General features: G+C 37.1%; 1 protein-coding gene across 1 annotated transcript in view; it reads right to left on the bottom strand.

Moving 5' to 3' along the window:
- Positions 1-688: 688 nt before the first annotated feature.
- Positions 689-14,075, bottom strand: part of NEURL1B (neuralized E3 ubiquitin protein ligase 1B) — a 442,008-nt gene continuing 428,621 nt past the window's right edge. Inside the window, exon 6 of the transcript XR_010067158.1 lies at positions 689-724. The gene's annotated coding sequence lies outside the window, so the exon portion shown is untranslated. The remainder of the gene's footprint in view (positions 725-14,075) is intronic.

Below are 14,075 nucleotides of genomic sequence, written 5' to 3'. Positions count from 1 at the left end.
CTCTGCCTCTTTTCTACCCCCTGGGTTAGGGCGGCCACTTGACATTTTATAAATGAGGAAGGAACTTTTCTCCTAACAGACAGAAGTCAATATAAGAGGTTTTCCCTAAAATTGCTGGAGGAAAAACTAAAACCCTCCTCACTTGATTTTTATTTTTTATGCAACAAAATAATAGACTATTCATAATAAATGATTGGAATCCTGTTGTTTGGATGTGGGAGGGAAGAGGACTGATTAATTTGTACATATATTCACTGGAGATATTTTTCTGCCACAAGGGACTGCAGTTTAGATGCACTAGGTGCCCTGGATGGTGAACCACTAAACTGCACGTTCTCAGTGAAGTATTTTCAAGCTTCACTGCTTGTCTTCAGAATCAAACAAATCCAGGAGAAAAACTTGTAAGAGGATATCCAGCTGGAGCTGAGCATTTCCTTAACAAAAAAGTCTTCAGAGGATGCTCCTGTAATTACTTTTCAGCCCAACTCTATGACTTGTCTTCCGGTCTGATTTGGTCTTGACTCCTGGCCATTGCCTGGACAAGTCCCTGCAGTTTTCTTGGAAAGAATTTTCAGAAGTGGTTTGCCATTGTCTGTTTCCTAGGACTGAGAGAGTATGACTGGTCCAAGGTCACTTCATGCCTAAGGTGGGACTAGAACTCACAGTCTCCCAGTTGCTAGCCTAGTGACTTAACCACTACACCAAACTGGCTCTCTGATTTTGTCTTTAATTCCGTTATAATTCTTAGCTCTTTTGTGGGTTTTCCTGTTCAGTCCTGACTTACAATAAGCTTTAATCCTGACCAATGGTTTTATCTCACATTCATAGTTTACATCAGATTACCAGCCCTAACCCAGCTTTAATTCTGCACCATGAAAAACATTCTACTGGATTTACCCATTCTACTAAGCCAAGGTTTGTTGAGTAAGCCACAGTGACAATGTTCATAATTCATGCTTAGCCATAAATCATGTTTTTCAAACCACAATAACTGGGTTAACATAAAACACTAAATCAAACCGAACTATGATATGACATGACAGAATGTGTAATCTAATCATATTATGTTGGTTTTAGAGAAATAAACTGCTAAGCAAATGAGAAATGATGTAATGAAGCCATTACATGGGCTTGTTTGAAGACTCAGCGGAGTTTTCACTTGCAAAATGTCACAGGGATGAAGTTGAGATAAAACCAAGCTCAAATTGATGCAAGTTTCTTCTGAGGACAAGGTATTAATTATACAGTTAGCCAAAGACTAATAAGAAAAATGTTATTGTTTTTGATGTCTGGGTTGTACTCAAACTTGGCCTAAGCTATAAACGGAATGATAGAGAAATGCTTCTAATGAATGTGGAGGAATGCAATGATGCAATTGGAAACCATTGTTTTTGTGTGCAACTTTTAAGACTGAAGGCTTTTTTTCTTAGTATCAGCAATAGCAACAGCATGAGACATTTGCCATGTGGCTAAGTGCAAGTCTGCTTGGACAGATTTCTTCTGGTTGTCATGTTCCAAGAACCTGCTCCATTCTGAACCCTTAAATGAACTGGCAAGGAGGAAAGAAGTATATGGTGTGATTGTTGTTCCTGTGTGAACAAGCCAGGTCTTCCATGCCCACAAAGAAGATACCTCCTCTCAAGTTTGCATTTACTGACATCAGAAAAAAAAAAGTTTGTGGATGCACTTATACAGCAGATATGGTGAGAGAGAATGCTGCTGAAATCTATTAATTAAACAAATAAGAACAGATTCAAAAACCAAAAATAAAAGTGCATCTGAGAAGGAGAAGGAGGCATAATTCAACCAGTTCACATTAGCACGCTGGCAGCCTTATCTAGGCTGGCACATTGAGCTTTCCCTGCTTCATTGCCATGATGGTGTGTTCTTTCCACATTATCTGACACGGTATAATAAACATGACAGAGTCTCTATCCTTCCTAACCAGCTATCTGCACGGAGACTCAGTTTTCTGCAGTTATGTCACCCTCTAGTGGTCATTGCCTGAAGGAAAAGTATTGCTTGTACCTGAAGAACACGTTCTGGGAATAACTGGAATTAAGTCGCAAAGATGGAGTCACTCAGTCCCATTGAAATCAGAAAGAATGAAGCTTGTAAGAACATTGCTTATCACCCTGGAACTCAGATGCAATGGATTTTTTGTCCTTTTCACCTGTTTAAGGACAGGCAGCAAAGGAACTGGTGAGGGGCTCTTGTCCTGAGAAGAACTTGTAATAGAGTTTAGGAAATCCATCAGGTGTGTACAGGGCAGATGCCTAGTTTTAAAAGGGATGCACTGAACACTGGGCTCCATTATAATAGCAAGGTGGACTACCCCAAATGGAAGACCAACCCCCTATCATTAATATAAATCATATAAGCCATGGAAAAAAGTTATTGGAAACAAGGTAGCCCATCAAAGAAAGTAGAAAGCCATGGCTGGTGCAGGCCAGTAGAACTGTTCGTTTAAGCCAAATGTTTTAACTCTTTCTGAATAACTTCACTGCAGGAATGGGCCACCCATGGAGGCTTCACTATGCAGCCCTGGAGGCCCTTCTAATTCTAGCTGCTAGAAGTCAACAGCATATTTTCCGATCCTTTGGGGATAAGAAACACATTAAAACTCCAGCACATTCCCCAAAACCAAAGAAACTGCCCCTAAACCTGGGATAGGGTGGGGAGAACATCCCGACCCCATTCATTTTTGTGACACAGTGCCACCCATTGTGAGTAGTTACTTTGCCCACTGTGGCCTTTCTCTTCCCTGGAAAGTGTTGTCAAGGTCAGCTCCTCAGCAAAAGGTGGCTGTTCCTGCTATAATCATCAGTCAACCTCTCCCAGTGGTTGTGGCTGTTGAGGGGAAAAATAGGAGGAGGAAGTACTATATACGTATCCTTGAGCTGCTGAAAGAAAGGCAGGATGTAAATCTAATAAATAAATACACTCAAATACCACACGAACCATACTGTGCAGTTTATAATAGTGGTGGCTTTTCCTTTCTTAATAAATTTTGGAGCAACAGATTATTATCTACTCTGCAGCTGAATCTCTTCCTTAGCCCTGAAATGAAGTTCACAAATAATCTAACAACTACCTGCTGATTTCCCTTTGATCAATAAAACTTGGTTAATTCCTGAGGGGGGCTACTATGATTAATGTTCATCTTTCTACCCCTCCAGTAGAGAGGTCATTTGGGTGGGAGTCAATAGATCCCTCATTTCACATGCCAGTAAGGTAATGCTCAAGATCCTGCAAGGTAGACTTCAGCAGTTCATGGAGCGAGAATTGCCAGATGTACAAGCTGGGTTTAGAAAAGGCAGAGGAACTAGAGACCAAATTGCCAATATCCGCTGGATAATGGAAAAAGCCAGGGAGTTTCAGAAAAACATCTATTCCTGTTTTATTGACTATTCTAAAGCCTTTGACTGTGTGGACCATAACAAATTGTGGCAAGTTCTTAGTGGTATGGGGATACCAAGTCATCTTGTATGCCTCCTGAAGAATCTGTATAACGACCAAGTAGCAACAGTAAGAACAGACCACGGAACAACGGACTGGTTTAAGATTGGGAAAGGAGTACGGCAGGGCTGTATACTCTCACCCTACCTATTCAACTTGTATGCAGAACACATCATGCGACAAGCTGGCCTTGAGGAATCCAAGGCTGGAGTTAAAATCTCTGGAAGAAACATTAACAATCTCAGATATGCAGATGATACCACTTTGATGGCTGAAAGTGAAGAGGAACTGAGGAGCCTTATGATGAAGGTGAAAGAAGAAAGTGCAAAAGCTGGCTTGCAGCTAAACCTCAAAAAAACCAAGATTATGGCAACCAGCTTGATTGATAACTGGCAAATAGAGGGAGAAAATGTAGAAGCAGTGAAAGACTTTGTATTCCTAGGTGCAAAGATTACTGCAGATGCTGACTGCAGTCAGGAAATCAGAAGACGCTTAATCCTTGGGAGAAGAGCAATGACAAATCTCGATAAAATAGTTAAGAGCAGAGACATCACACTGACAACAAAGGCCCGCATAGTTAAAGCAATGGTGTTCCCTGTAGTGACATATGGCTGCGAGAGCTGGACCATAAGGAAGGCTGAGCGAAGGAAGATCAATGCTTTTGAACTGTGGTGTTGGAGGAAAATTCTGAGAGTGCCTTGGACTGCAAGAAGATCAAACCAGTCCATCCTCCAGGAAATAAAGCCAGACTGCTCACTTGAGGGAATGATATTAAAGGCAAAACTGAAATACTTTGGCCACATAATGAGAAGACAGGACACCTGGAGAAGATGCTGATGCTAGGGAGAGTGGAAGGCAAAAGGAAGAGGGGCCGACCAAGGGCAAGATGGATGGATGATATTCTAGAGGTGACGGACTCGTCCCTGGGGGAGCTGGGGGTGTTGACGACCGACAGGAAGCTCTGGCATGGGCTGGTCCATGAAGTCACGAAGAGTCGGAAGCGACTAAACGAATAAACAAACAATAGATCCCTTTAACCCTGAAATTTCAGTTGATGTGGTGGCATTCTGTGTTTACTCAAAAGATTTGCCTGCAGTGATGGCCTACTAGTCTTGGCAAACTACACATATGTTGCAAACTTTGTCAGAACATTTCACTATTCTGAAATGAGGAAATGAAGAAGTGCAATTTCCAGCCTAAAATGCTTTAGATCAACCAATGCTCTATTTCAGGGTATCTCAACCAGGGTTCCATGGCACCCTAGGGTTCCACAAGAGGTCACTAGGGGTTCCCTGGGAGAACACAATTTACTTTAAGAATTATTTCAAGTTCGGGCAACTTCACATTAAAGAGATAAGTTTCATTCTTTATTTTTAGTCTAAGAGCACTGTTAATGCATATATGCAGGCCAACACATGAAACAAATATAATAATTTTGTAACTTCTGGCCTATATTTGAGCCTGAATGTGCAGGGGTTCCCTGAGGCCTGAAAAGTATTTCAAGAGTTCCTCTAGGGTCAAAAGGTCAAGAAAGGCTGCTCTATGGACTAGTTGTCCTGATCTGATCATTTTACTTGGTCTGAATACAAATAGGGACTCATTATACTATTTTAGGTTGGGTGCAAGCCAGGAGCAATTGAAGGCCCTTGCATATTGGCCACATGTTTATGTCTTTTGCTGTTAAGCTCTTTAGTTTAAGACTTTAGATATTTGCTGACACTATAGGATCCGGGCATTATTTAGCCTGCCTAAATAAACTCTTTTTCTCTAATAAATTCCAACAACACTATCCAACATTTTTACTTTGTTCTGGAAAAATATACTGAAGAGATTGTTAACACAGAATGGCTTGAAACTGAGTATCGTAAAAAGAACCTGTAATCCGTTTAACTTTAAGACAGAGTGAGCTTTAATGAGGATGCACTGAAAGATAAAATGACTGTGAGCTATAATGTTCTCTGTTCGGTCTTAGCTGACTGTGAAGTGTGTATTAGCTTTGAGGCTTGTACACCATTGTTACATGTTATGTAATCAAGGCCCACTGTGGCTTTTTCAGCAAACTTTGGTAAAAAAGTCATATCTTGCAAAATGTGTGAACCCAATAATTATGTGAGCCACAACACTTTCCTGTCACATTAATGATCTCTGCTAGAAATGTTCGGATATTCTATGCAATTAATTATAAAGTTTGTTTTTCCAAATAGTCAGATAATACATGTATTTTCCCAACAATACCAATCTAGACTCCAGAAATCAAGATGACCACTAGGTAAGAGTAAACTGAAACAGAAAACTGCAACATTTTGCTGCCATCTGATGGTCCTCCAGATTTATGCAGGTCAGATTGAGGAAAAAATAAGAAGCCCTGAAATGCTAACTTGGAGAAAGCAGGGAAATAAAGATCAATGAATGCCTGTAGGTATTTCTGTCTGTTAGATTTACACATTGTGTAAGGCCATAATGGAGTCTACCTATTTGTCATGCAGCATGTTCTATACAGCTAAAATAGTGGGGCTGCAAAAATCTAGACAACCACCAGGTAGACCAAGGATATATAAGTTTATTGTTGTCAAGTGGTCATCTGAACTTTGAATCCCAGATGTTTAGCTCTAGTTTTGTAAATTACTATATATAACTTAGCAAGATGTGTGAACCAGACAAATGTTGCTTCAGCAAACATGGTTTAAAAAATGTGCCCTAGCACCATGTGTATGCCAGGCCTTTACACACCTTTTACAGCTTGGGTTCAGTGTTGTGCTAAGGGATAATTAATTCCTGGTTTATTCGACATGCTAAATCATAACTGTTTGGTTTGGGCCATCTGCATTGTATGAAACCAATCAGTCTGTGCTAAATGATAGTATCAAAGATTACATCTCCTGAATAAAATCTGACATATCTGTATGTTTTGATTCCTGAAGAATGAAATAGCTTTAATTAGTATATTAACAGCTATTCAAAACATCTAATGTCTTGTTCCTGAACTAATATTTTACAAGCCAAAGTTGCCAAGTTAAACATCTGCAAAACCAGCTATTGTGAACACCTTAAAGCAGTGTGGTATGAATCTGTTTGTTCTGGCTGGAAATTACTTTAAAGAAGTTAGTCTTTCTGTAATTATTGGCCAAATCTCACATGCAATTTTTGTTTTTCAAATAAAAAACTCAGACTGTAAGTTAGAACTGTAGTCATGTGGTAATGTTAATTGGATTTTTTTTAAATAGTCTTTATTAAATTATTTACACAAATAATGCAAACATAAAATGACAAATCAACAATAAACATAAAATGCAAAAACAAGAGAAAGAAAAAAGGAAAGGAGAAAGAAGAAAGAGAAGAAGAGGTTTAAAAGAAAGGAAATGGATTTCCAACTCCCTAAGTAATACAATTTTATACCTTAACTAAATAATTTCTTTTCACAATTCACTAATTTGGTTACAATAATTCTACAGTTCTATTGAGATTATATAAGTCAAATACATAATATTTACATCTTGTATTATATTCATATGTTTTACACATTTACGTTAATTTTTGGGTCGATTCTACATAGTTGAAGAAGGGGGTCCAGTCATTTTGAAAATCTTCCACATTTTTATTATTTAGCTGGTCCGTAAGTTTTGCCATCTGCGCCAGATCCAGGAATTTGAATGTCCATTCTTCCATTGAGGGGGTCAGTTCTTCCTTCCACTTTGATGCATACGTAATTTTAGCTGCGGTGATCAAATACCGTAAAAGTTTTCCATGTTCATGTTCCAAATCCTTGTCCATGATGCCCAATAAATAGAGTTCCGGTGTTCTATTAATTTCTTTAGTCAACATTTTACAAATTATATTGTGTATAGATGTCCAAATTTTTTTCACCTTCTTACAAGTCCACCACATATGATAAAATGTTCCTGTTTTTTTTTTACACTTCCAGCAGACATTTGAAGTATTCTGAAACATTTTGGATATTTTGTCCGGAGTAATGTACCACATGTACATCATTTTGTAAAAATTTTCTTTTAAATTATAATTTAAAGTAAATTTCAGCCCTTTGGTCCACATTCTTTCCCAAACATCATAGTCAATGTGATGTCCAAGATTTCTCTCCCATTTAATCATACATTGTTTAATTTGTACATTTGCCATTCTTATTTGTAATAACATTTTATATATTTTGGAAATCATGTGGTCATTGTTGGCATAAACTAAATTATCCCACCAGGTTAAATCTTTTGTGAATTTGTAACTTTGGGCATCAATTTTAAATTGTTCCTTTAATTGAAAATACAAAAACCATTGGCATGGATGTCCTTCATTTTCCAATTCATCTCTTCTTTTCATTTTATTTATAGCCCCTTCAAATTTTATTAGGTCCAAATATCTTAGCCATTTGCAAATTCCTGTTTTTTCTCTCCTACTATACACTTCTTGTGGGGAAATCCATAAAGGTAGAGTGGGTGTTAGAGTAGATTTATATTTTTCCCAAATTCTAAGAACGGAATTTCTAATACAAGGATTATTAAATACTTTATTTACTTTCAATTTGTTATACCATAGGAATCCATGCCAACCAAATTTCAGGTCGTGGCCTTCTAGATTTAATAATCTATAATTCTGTAAAGTATTCCACTCTTTTACCCATAATAATCCACATGCTTCATAATATAATTTAAGAACTGGAAGACCCCAGCCTCCTCGTTCTTTAGCATCCCGCATTAATTTAAGTCTAATCCTTGGTCTTTTCCTTTGCCAAATGAACTTTGATAGGTCTTTTTGCCATAATTTAAAAGTTTTGTCAGTTAATAATATTGGGATATTTTGAAATAAAAATAACATCCTTGGCAAGATATTCATTTTGATTACAGAGATTCGCCCCATAAGTGATAAATTTAGTTTTTCCCACTTCCCTAAGTCTTGTTGAATTTCCTTCCATATTTTTGCATAGTTGTTTTGGTATAGATCGTTAGTTTTAGCTGTAATCTCTATCCCTAAATATCTGACTTTTTTAACACTAGAGAATCCTGATTTATTTTCTAATATATTCTGAATATTTTGTGACATATTTAAGTTTATCATTTTTGTTTTTTGTTTATTTTGAAACCAGCTAATTCTCCATATTCTTGTAGCATTTTTAATAAGTAGTCAAGAGATGTTAGTGGATTTTGTAGGGTAATAACTAAATCATCTGCGAACTCTCTTAATTTATATATTTCTTGTTTTACTTTTATTCCCTCAATCTGATTTTCCTTTCTAATATTCTCTGTTAAGACTTCCAAAACCGATATGAATAGTAAGGGGGAGAGTGGACAACCCTGCCTGGTACCTTTTTCTATTACGCGTTCTTGTGTTATATCTTCGTTTATCACAATTTTGGCTTTTTGGAATGTATAGATTGCTTTGACTGCCTTTATAAATGTGTCGCCAAAATCCATAAATTCCAAGGTTTTAAGCATAAAATTCCAGTTTAAATTGTCAAAGGCTTTTTCTGCATCTAAAAAGAGTAGCATAATCTGTTTTTCATTATGAATTTGGGCATACTCTATTATATTTATGATAGTCCTTATGTTATCTTTTATGTGTCTTCGGGGTAGGAATCCACTTTGGTCATGATCAATTATTTCTTGTAATATAATTTTTAATCTTTTAGTTAGAATTAATGTAAATATTTTGTAGTCATTATTCAGTAGCAAAATAGGCCTATAATTTCTACATAGTGTCGGATCCTGTTTCTCTTTCGGAATTAATATAATATTTGCCTCAGACCAAGATTGAGGTATTGGATTTCCTGATACAATCATATTCAATAAATCCTTAAATGATAGTAATATTTGATCTTCTTCCAGTGCTGCCTCTGTGGTTTGCCTGTCTCTCTGACTCCGCAAAGCCACCTTCATCCTGCATTGTAGATGAGAATATTCTCAAGCTCTCACATCACTCGTCCTGCCGCCATACTCCTTCACCCCCAGCTTTAGAAATAACAGTCATGTGGTAATGTTGTTGATGGGATAGCTGTTTCCTCACTGTCCAAGTTGCAGGAAACTGGGTATATTTGAGCAGTAAACACATTTTGCAACAACGCTAAAATTACAAAGTTATGAAAATGCAAGAATATCCTGGCTGAAGCATTGTCTATTTAAAAAATGCAAAATCATTTTGCAAAATCATGCAAAAAATAGAAACCTTACAAGGACTTTTACATACATTTTATCTTTATTAATTAAAAATAAGCTAATGACCTTGATCTTTATGTAGCACAGTATGTAATTTTTTAAGGCTACCAGATCTGAGCTTCAAACATCTGGGTAGCCACTGACAGCAAAGACTTAAGAGTTTTCTGTGTCTCACTGCTAACATCTAGCACTCAGCCAGGTTTTTTGCAGCCTAGCTCAGGTAACCCTGAATTTCTTCCTTCTGTAAATTGATAAAATTAATTTACTTATTTGAAAGTTAGCAATATTAAGCTCAACTGGACTTAATTCTTAGTGAAGATGCTTCTGATTCCAGCTTTAATTCCTAAATCCTTGAGGCCATATTGAGTTGTATCACTGCTTCATTAAATTTTGTTTACAATATGTACCCAGTGCTGATAATTTAGCTTGGGGCAGTTGCCATGTGGCAACCATAATGCCACTAGGTGGTACCCATTGATTTCCAACATTTTTTTTAAAAAACCCAAGTATGTAAATGCCTAAGATACACTTTGGATGTTTTCAGGACTTCTGGTGGGGACAATGGCAGCTTGAGCTGGTTTCTTCCACTGTCTGCAGACTGACCTGTCAGAGTGGCTTTTTTGCTTGGGCTCAGGCAAGCTTCCTTGGAGCCCAGAAACATTCTCCAGATTAAGGAGAACCCCAGGAATCACCCCATGTGCTCTCCAGATGGCTGGTCACAGCCAGAAGACCACAAAACAGCATTTCACAATCGACTGGTAAGCAGTCAGCTGGGAGGCAGGGCTGTCATCTTCTTCCCAAGCCACTCTGAAGCCATAATGGACCTTAAAGCTGCCCACCCCATTTCTACAGCACTAAGGTTTGTTTTGTTTGAATTTTACCAAAGAGAGGCTTTCTACAACAAAGAAATGTGGAATCTCTTGGTGACTCTCATAATTTTTCAAAATTATTAACTTGATAATTTGGCTTTTTATATATATATAATTTGTTAAATTAAGATTTAAAGATTTTTGGTTTTTATTGCTTTTTTATTAAAGTGATTTTTGAGGAATATAAAACTTTCTCTCCATTGAATCTGTGGATTGGAGTTCTGATCTCTATTTGCTTTCACTTTCCCATGGGAATGCTGTTTGTTATTACTTTTTATTTTCCTGATTGGCCACACCAGAGATAAAAAGGCTGGAGAGAGAGTTCAGTTACAGAGTTAATGACTTTACCTTCCTGAGACACTAGAGGGCGCCATAATCTATCTTACTGTTAAGAAATATGGAGGAAATTAATTTGATATTTAAAGATCGCTACAACGCTGTTATTCAAGTCTTGGAGCATTTCTCAGAATTTGTGGAGTCCAAATTGTCACAAGAATCAAGAGAAACTGATAAGGCTGAAAACTACCTTAAGAGTAAAGTGGTTTCTCCAAAGAAAAGGATGAGAATTGGTGATTTATGTGTAAATAGTCAAAGGAAAATTGAGTTGACAAAAGCTGAAGATAAGAAGACAGTGTCGCCACCACACCATGATCAAGAAAGAGAATTAAATTCTAGAGGCAGGAAGATTTTGGACAAATGTCTGGGCTTTTTAAAGCAGGTTGTAGAATTTGAAACTGACAAGAAGAAAGCTCTGTACATAATACTGAGACATGTAAATGCCTTGGTTTCCTTTGAAGTGGGATAATTGTCTAAACGTGTTTATCAGGACGGTTTCTTAAAGGTTTGGATAAACGGTTATGCTGTTTTGAAAATTCCTACATTTTTGGTAAATGCCTAGGTTATTGTTTAGATGTGGTTATCAGGATGGCTTTTTAAGGGTTTAGCTAAATGTTTATGCTGTTTGGATAATTCTTATATTTTTGGTTAATGCTAGTTTAGTTGGCCGATGGGAGCAAATTATAGTGAAAAAGGGTCGCGTTTGTTACTATATTGGGTTCCAAATTATGTCTGAAGGGTTTTATATGTTTTTCTTTAACTGGGAGGGTAATTTTGTTCTAGAAGGGAATGTAATGATGGGAATTTAAATGCTTTATAGAAACAATGTTTACTATAATATGAATTGGAGTAAGAGATTGATACTGGTTTACAGTATGTATATCTTTGTTATAGGAAGTCGGAAGCCACTTTGTAGTAGTTTGTTTTGTGTTTTTTCACACCTTTATAGTTCTGTTTCTTTTTCTTTGTAGGCTTCTTTGTTTCAATCTTTTTAGTTTTTATGTATATCTTGAAAATGCTTTAATGTTTTCTTTTTAAAAAAAGATGCTCTTTGGATGTTTTCTATGCTTCCATGTGAGTTCTCATGAGATTTTGGCTATGGGAAGGAGAAAGAGAAGGGTGTAGTCATGACCTTACATATGACCTTACAATGCTACCTGTTTAGCTCTTGTTGATACCTTAAACTTCTTCTGTTTCCCCTCATTTCTGATTGAGTAAAACCGTGTTTTCCTCTTTCCTTTGGATGACTAGCATCCTCAGCATGTGATATGTGTGATGTGATATGTGAAGGCCAAACTTGTACAAATGGCTGCCAAGCTCATTTATTTATTCATCGCCGCATAGCCATGAACAATCTCAAACTGATGCCCGGCAAGGATAGCAAGAAGTGGGTTAAAAACCCCAGTGCATGTGAAGGGTGTTGGATTAAGGAAGACTGAGTTGGAGGAAGAATTATGTGGCCCCTGACTGCTCAGGAGATCTTAATGAAGTTTGTTTGTTGTTTTTTACCATTTCACACAAGGAACTCTGTGTAGCAAGCAACTTATACATAAAAATTTGGCAGGTTACTTCAAAACATTTCGGGAGAAATTTATAAAAAGTAATTTGAAAAATTACCAGACTAAGGAGATTCTCTCTCATCACCGGCACACAGTGAAGGATTCTTCTGCATAAAACTGTTGACAGAAGCCACACCATAAGGTTAACCACTCTGCAATGTGACTGAAATAAAGAGATCTCACTGCTCTGTTAGGAAATTACATAAAACAGCTGAAGCCAGATTTTAATTAGATGGACAATATTTCATTTATTCATCTTTCTCCCACAAGCTTAGAAAGCCATGTGAGTGAGTTGACCAGCATCCGTGTTTCTGACCAAACTGAATGTTTTTTTTTTAATCACAGAAACAGCTCTGTATTTCATTGGTGCACCACCTTTTTCCTCCATGCTTCCTTCTCCTGAGTAATGCCCAATCAGGAATTCAGATTTGTTTCAAATTACAAGGTTTATTATGCTTTGACTGTAACACCAAATAGGATAATGTCCAGCCAAGTGAGTTTCCAGTATTTATTTACAGGATTACCCATCAGACCAGCCAACAAAGCAAATTGACATGTATGATGGGAGGGATCCAGGTTGGAAAAAGCTGCATCCATAAGGGAAGGTTCACATGTCCTCTTTTCAGATTTTCCAGGGCTAAGTAGAAAGTACTCACAAATGGACCCAAGTCCCAGAATATCATAGTCTTAGTAGAATATTGGATTATTTTCAATGGAGAAAAAAGAAAAAAATCTAGTTATTCTAGATTTTTGCAGAGCAAAGTATTCCTCCCTCCCACACATACCACTGAAAAAGGCTAATTAACACAGCATTTTAACCTATGCTACAATCCAGCAGTTGTGGATTATAAAGAATGATTTATAGAAGATTTTAAATCCATCCAATTGGGGCTTAGTAGCCAACCAAGATTAAAACAAACTGGGTTCACACTGTGTGAATCTAATTGTCAATGTCCATATTGAATAAATACATATGTAGAAATTGTGCCACTCATTGTTTGGATTAGCCTTCATAGTCCTCCAAATATTTTGGGAGAGAGCACACTAAATCTGCTAATGTACATATCTTAATTTCTATGATTGGTAAATCATTTGGTTTCTTTATTTTTATTATTCTTAGTTGATTTTACTTTATTCTATTTCTACTTCAAGTCATTGTTGACTCCTGGCGACTGCCTGAACAATCCCTGCGGTTTTCTTGGCAAGGTTTTTCAGAAGTGGTTTGCCATTGCCTCCTTCCTAGGACTGAGGGAGAGTGACTGGCCCAAGGTCACCCAGCTAGCTCTGTCCCCAAGGCAGGACTAGAACTCACTGTCTCCCTCTTTCTAGCCTTGCACCTTAACCACTACACCAAACTGGCTCTCTTCTTTCAAATACATTCAAATTACTACTGTTGTTGTTATTGTCACATTCCCATTGTGCCAAGATCTATCAAATATGCTATTAATCATGATACTTTTCTAAGCTTTAAATAATTCAGATGGATAAATTAGATATATGATCAAATGAGTGCTGCTTTAAATAATCTATTGGTCTAATGGAGAACTATTTTAAATAAGATTCACACCAACATATGACTCAATCTAGGTGACAGATTCCATAAATCAAATATATTCTGTATAATTGGCACCTGTTATTGCCATGATTTACAAGAAAGTTAATATTAATAGAGCAGAAAATCCTGGCTTCTGCTT

This window comes from Candoia aspera, chromosome 2, assembly GCF_035149785.1.
Source record: "Candoia aspera isolate rCanAsp1 chromosome 2, rCanAsp1.hap2, whole genome shotgun sequence".
NCBI lineage: Eukaryota > Metazoa > Chordata > Lepidosauria > Squamata > Boidae > Candoia > Candoia aspera.
Note: the sequence above shows the minus strand (reverse complement) of the source record. Positions and strands in the feature narration are given on the sequence as shown.